The sequence below is a fragment of the Hyposmocoma kahamanoa genome, unplaced genomic scaffold (assembly GCF_003589595.1).
Source record: "Hyposmocoma kahamanoa isolate Upper Pololo Valley unplaced genomic scaffold, ASM358959v1 92, whole genome shotgun sequence".
NCBI classification, from domain to species: Eukaryota; Metazoa; Arthropoda; class Insecta; order Lepidoptera; family Cosmopterigidae; genus Hyposmocoma; species Hyposmocoma kahamanoa.
The window spans coordinates 7,872,044-7,878,007 of NW_020654748.1; the positions used below are offsets into that span (position 1 = coordinate 7,872,044).

Genomic DNA, 5,964 nt, shown 5'->3' on the forward strand with positions numbered 1-5,964 from the left:
TTAGGTATGTCATTAAAATATTCCTTATATTTATATGGTAGGGAATTTATCTACCTTTCTAGTCATATATAACACATTCCATATAATTTTCACAGAAGTGAATATTGTTCTACAAGATCAACTACACTAAAGCAAGTAAAAATCATCTTTTCGTATTCTAAAGTTTTTCTATAGATAAAGCTATAAACAAAATGCTCCCAGCAGTGTTTTGAAAAAGCTTTAAATTCTTATTCTTTCTTCTTTAAATTTTTATTTTTAAAGAATGACTATGAAGCAGCCGAGAAAAACTTATTTTCTTTGTAAATCTAAATTGAAATTAGCTTGAATAAACCTAGAACTTCTTGGAAATGGTTTGTTTTGTGAGTTATTTTGTATATTTAAGCTTTCTATAAATATTTAAAACCGAAAATCGATAACTGTATTCTTTTTAAGTTTATTTTTTATATATAAATATTTAAAATTTAGCAAGCGCATTACTTTTATGACAGGTTTTACATCACTTTTCACAGTGTATTTAAAGTCGCGCATCAATTCGCGCTTTCTAACCGATTAAACATTGCGCGAAAAAGTCAGAAATATTATATCTAATTTCGCCATGGTTGGGGCCATTCAATAAGGCATACCTCAAGGGAGTGCATTAGGACCAACCTTATTCCTGATATACATAAATGACTTATGTAACTTAAGGACGGAGAAGTGCCGGGTGTTCTCATACGCTGATGACACAGTTCTGGTTTTTTCGGGTGCCTCATGGGACGAGGTACGTGAAGTGACTTAGAGAGGGCTTGCCGGACTCGATGATTGGCTTGAGACAAACCTTCTCACATTAAACGCCTATAAAACCAATTACATATGCTTCTCGATGTACAGTAGTACTCAACCAAGCAACGAATTTGAGCTAAAAGTTCGTAGATGCGGAAGAGAACCATGGCGCAAAATTGTGACTGTCCATATATTGTTAAGGTATCCTCCGCTAAATATCTGGGTGTTATAATAGACCAACGTAAAAACGTTGGTCTATTAGGAAAACCTGGTACGCGCAGATTGAGCAAGTAGCTAATAGAATCCGGAAATTAACATGGATGTTTAAAATTCTTTGACATATAGGAACAAAAGAGTTAATAATTAAAATCTATCTCACTCTGGCTCAGTCTGTAATCACTTACTCTATTTCTGTGTGGGGAGGGGTAGCAAAGACAAAATTTATAGAAATTGAACGGGCTCAGCGGTTTTTATTGAAAGTAATGCTCTTTAAATGCTACAGGTTCCCAACTGATCAACTATACTCGATTAGTAAGCTTCTTTCTGTCAGAAAACTGTACATAGCACAGACTATTATAAAAGTACATAAACATCTTCCATACGATCCTAACAACGTAGACAGAAAAGACAATAATAATAATACCTTGTTGTCCCCTGACATATTGTAAAAACAATATTTGCCAGTCGTCAACTTAAAAAGCAATCAACTCATTTATATAACCGTATGAATAAAATCTTAAATATCTATCACATGAACTTACATGACTGTAAAAAATCTATAGTTCAATGGCTACATAAGTTAAATTATGAAGAGACTGAGGCTCTAATGAAGGTTACTAATTAAGTTATAAAGTAAATACTTTTATACATTACACTTGCCTATATACCTTGGTGTATACAACATATTCTAACTTATTCTGGGTTTTAACATACGACACGCACAGCTCACTGATACTTATTCACACAAACACCCATACCCACGGAGAAACATACACACGAACACACACGCACACTCACACACACACACTATTACTATTATTTTACTTTGCTTTACAGTAATTACGTACTAGTTATAGAGGAGCGAGAGCTCCTGATACAAGTGTTTTCATACTTAAAACAAGGTCTCAACGTTGTATGCAATTTTGTTAATATTGAGACGAAATAAAGTATTTCTTTTATATAACTATTCTGCCAAATCGTTACGGTGACAACTGCGCTCCGATTGGCCAGCCCGAATTCGAAACAATTGACAAGTGTCGTCAGTTGTTTCACTTCAAATCGATTAGTTTAACTTGAGCTTTGATATAATGGACGAAAATTCAAAAATGACATATTTAATACTTAATTACAGATGAAATGTAATTCCGTCCGTTTTGTAATTAGATGTTTTACTGTATTTCCTACACCACCGAACGGTGGTGGTTATTGTTAGAGATATTATATTGTTTTAATATTTAATAAAGATTAAAACAAATACAGAACATTTTTGGAATATACGGAGACGTACACACAGGTTAGTTGTTGGCGCTGAACTATATATTTTAGCTTTCTAATTTGTGATTTCAGCGCAAACGAGAGTTGATATTTAAAAGTGTGATATAAGGCCCATTTGCCTGAAGAGTTGCCAGGGATGGATGGCCCTCATTTCGTCTCTATTTCTGGTTATATACTCGATGTGCTCAGTAATACCTTTATGTACGTACATAAAAGGCGATGGAAAAGGTAATTACGATATGTTTAGTCAAATATATATAAGTAAAGAAAAAATAAATCTACATACATAAATATACACGTATACGTATATGTTTATCAATAGACCATCATAGAAATTTCAATTCATGCTGATGATCATGTTTTACGAAGTATTATCTGGCGAGACAATGGGAATAAGCCCTTACAGTGTTTAATGTGCTATTACGCTACACTCCTAGACCGTTCGAAACGTCTAATGTACACAAATGCATAATGCATAATAATTACAATAAATGATTAATTCTAAGAAAATCCAATGATGAACGAAATCATATAATCATGTTGCGGGCAATAGACGAGTGTGACTAGCACAGGATCGTGGTGGATGGCACAAATTACGGGACGCGTATACTCAGCAGTGGGTGAAGTCGAGCTGTGGATGTTGATGATGAAATAAAATATTTTGCAAAACGTATGTAGCGTAAATTAAATGATTCTCGGTAAATGGTAAAGGTGCGTAATTTCATTATTAACAATGTAACTATAATGAATAATCTCAGTACAGAGTACTAAAAAAACCGACCTCAAAAGTGTGTGGAATTACGTCTATTTGCTAAGTTTCATTGAAATATCCCCTAGTTCGCCACTATACAGGACTTGATACTGGAGATAATAAAAATAGGTTCTCACTACGACACTACTCAAAGTATATCGAGAGAAAAACGCCTTGAATTGGAGAAATAGCAGAATCAACTTGCTACATGCTAAAAGTAATTGCTCCTAAATTAAAGTTAGGCGCTATTTATAACAATGAATCTTCATGCGTGAACAGCCATCTTTTGAGGTGGATGATTTTCTTCAAAATGAAATGGGACCACTATGGAAATACCCCCTTTCCAACAAAAAAGAATCATGAAAATCGGTTCACAAATACCGGAGTTATCGCGTAATATACATACAAAAAAAAAACAAAAAAAAAAGAACACACAGTCGAATTGAGAACCTCCTCCTTTTTTGAAGTCGGTTAAAAATAGAGTGGTTTGCATTAATATTACACATACGAGGGCCTGTAAATGGCCCGAAATGTTGGTTAATTTGAAAAAAGAAAACAAACATACGCGATTTAAAGAAATTTTGACTTTCTTTATCGCTTCGAGTTTCTATGTATATTGCTTTAATTTCAAAATAAATCCAGTTTGGTATTTTTGTTTTGAGAGTGAATTGGCGACTAGTTTATTAATGTGTAAAATACAGGTAGTAGCAATAGAGCCCGTTTTTAAAGAGTTTATCCAGGGAAGTACTGCCACCTTACCTATTTCTGCCGCCAAGCAGTAATGTCAGCATTACTGTGTTTCGGTTTTGAAGGGTAAGGGTGCTGGTGAAATTACAGACACGTGAGACTTGTCAACTTATGTCTCAGGGTGACGGGCGCAGTGGTAGTACCCCTCAGATTTTTGCAATTTAAAGCTCTGTGCGGCATTGTAACTGTTATGGACAGGCGCGTAGTTTACCATCAGGCGCACGACTTGTTCGTCCCGACACTTAATGTTATAAAAAAAATATATGTTCAGATCCTGACCCCGGATCAGCCCGTGTACAGAGAGGGTTGTCAGTTGTTACGGACTTCATCCGGTTCTCAAGAGGCTAGTGCCTCGGGTGTGTGGCCCGGGGTGCACGTACAGTGCCCTCCCTATTTTTCAGATATGTACCGGAGCTATTGGCACGGTGGCTGTGTGACGTATAGACGGGTTGATCACGCCATGCATACGGTCTGGCCACACCCAAAATTGTATCAACAATAGTCTATGATGAAAATCAGTAATGTCAGCACTACTGTGTTCCGGTTGGTGAAATTACAGGCAGATCTTTGCGATGTAAAGCTCTGAGTGGCTCTGCAACTGTTATGGACAGGTATGTAGCTTACCATCAGGCGCACGACTTGTTCGTCCCGTCACTTAATATTATAAAAAAAACAAGGAATTTCTTTTTGCGCACCGAAGCCATTCTTTGTTATTACTTTGCAAAAAATTCCGACTGTGAAAAATGTGACAGTTTTTTTTTCTATTTATTGTACTCTATAGTCACACTCTAGTTTAATTTTAAGTGTGTAGTAAAACATGGTGTAAGGCCACATAAAGATATATACAAATATATATATATTTAAATATCTGATTCGCACTTGAAAATTTTAACGGTTACTGTATTTTTGTAGCATTAAAAGTAGATAGTCGAGCGGCAGGAACACTGGCATTAGTTCAGAATTTATTTTTGTACAAATGGAATTAAAGCCATTTGAAAAATGTATATCGTTATACGTGTACTATTTAATTCATTTGATATAAAAGCAATCATTGGTATATATTAAGTACCTATTGAATACAGCGGTTTTCTTGTAGGTAAGATAAGGTAAGTTTGTGTTCTTTTTTTATCGTAAAAATATTTAGGAATCTTGTTTTGACTCCATATAATAATTAGTACGTTTTCTCAATTTTACTGTATATTTTTTCCAAAGTCATTGGATTCAACACTTCCACTGTTATGCGGAATCAACTATTCCATTTGAGGTTGTATAGACTATAGGCTCTTAATTAATAAAACGTTTTTATAAGTTAACGCACACTGGTAGTTCTTATGTTACTTTTCTAAAACAAATCTAATAGAACGGATATTCAGGTTTGAAGTTAGCTCCAAGACATTCAAGGGACTTAAAAATCTTATTTCGGATTAGAGAGTCAACCACACTTATCGATGCGCATTAAATCGGTCAGAAAAATGTTTATCCACGTCGGCGATCCAGACGGCTCTTTCGCTCTTATTGTATGGACTTATAGGTTTTTCTGACCAGCTTAATAAGTAAAGATAAGTGTGATGACTCCCTTAGGGACTTACGTTGCGATACCTAGACACGGAATCGCTTCAATCCTGAAATTCAATTAAACTTTATTTCATATGTAAACTAATTACATTTCAAATCGTCGCATTCCCTGAAAAGAATGAGTAAGAAACTCTAGGGTTGCCCTTTACAAAATAAAGATTTGTATACATTTATCAGTCTTGATTAATTTCCCAATTAACTAAAAATATTAATTGCGAGGTTTTAATGCTGATTCTAATGTACATTTAAAAACTAGTCAATGAAGACAATAAAGAGGAATAAAGATGTTGAGAATTGTATTTAGTAGGCGCAAAATAGGCGCCTTGTCGTCGAGTGGCGGACACCAGCCCGTTACACCAAGTACCAAGTACCAAGTTGTATTTAGTACAAGTGGGATAAATATTGTTGTTACACTTTGGACAACACTACACAATACCTAAATAAAATAAAAGAACGTAATAACTATACACATATTGACACGTTAGGGGGTAGTCTAAACTCTAAAGACGTGCTAAAATGAACAAAACCTTGTTTAGCAAGAAATTATATGTTCAATTGGCAGCTCAAGTGTTGTAAATTACATAGATATGTAGCGGACCCGCTCACAGCAAGACATTACCCTTCTTCTGACGCAG

The 5,964-nt window shown here is 35.0% G+C and overlaps 1 protein-coding gene across 2 annotated transcripts in view; it reads right to left on the minus strand.

Annotated features, from left to right (window-relative positions):
* Positions 1-5,964, minus strand: part of LOC113236545 (antichymotrypsin-2-like) — a 22,297-nt gene that overhangs the window by 6,300 nt on the left and 10,033 nt on the right. The window lies entirely within an intron of this gene.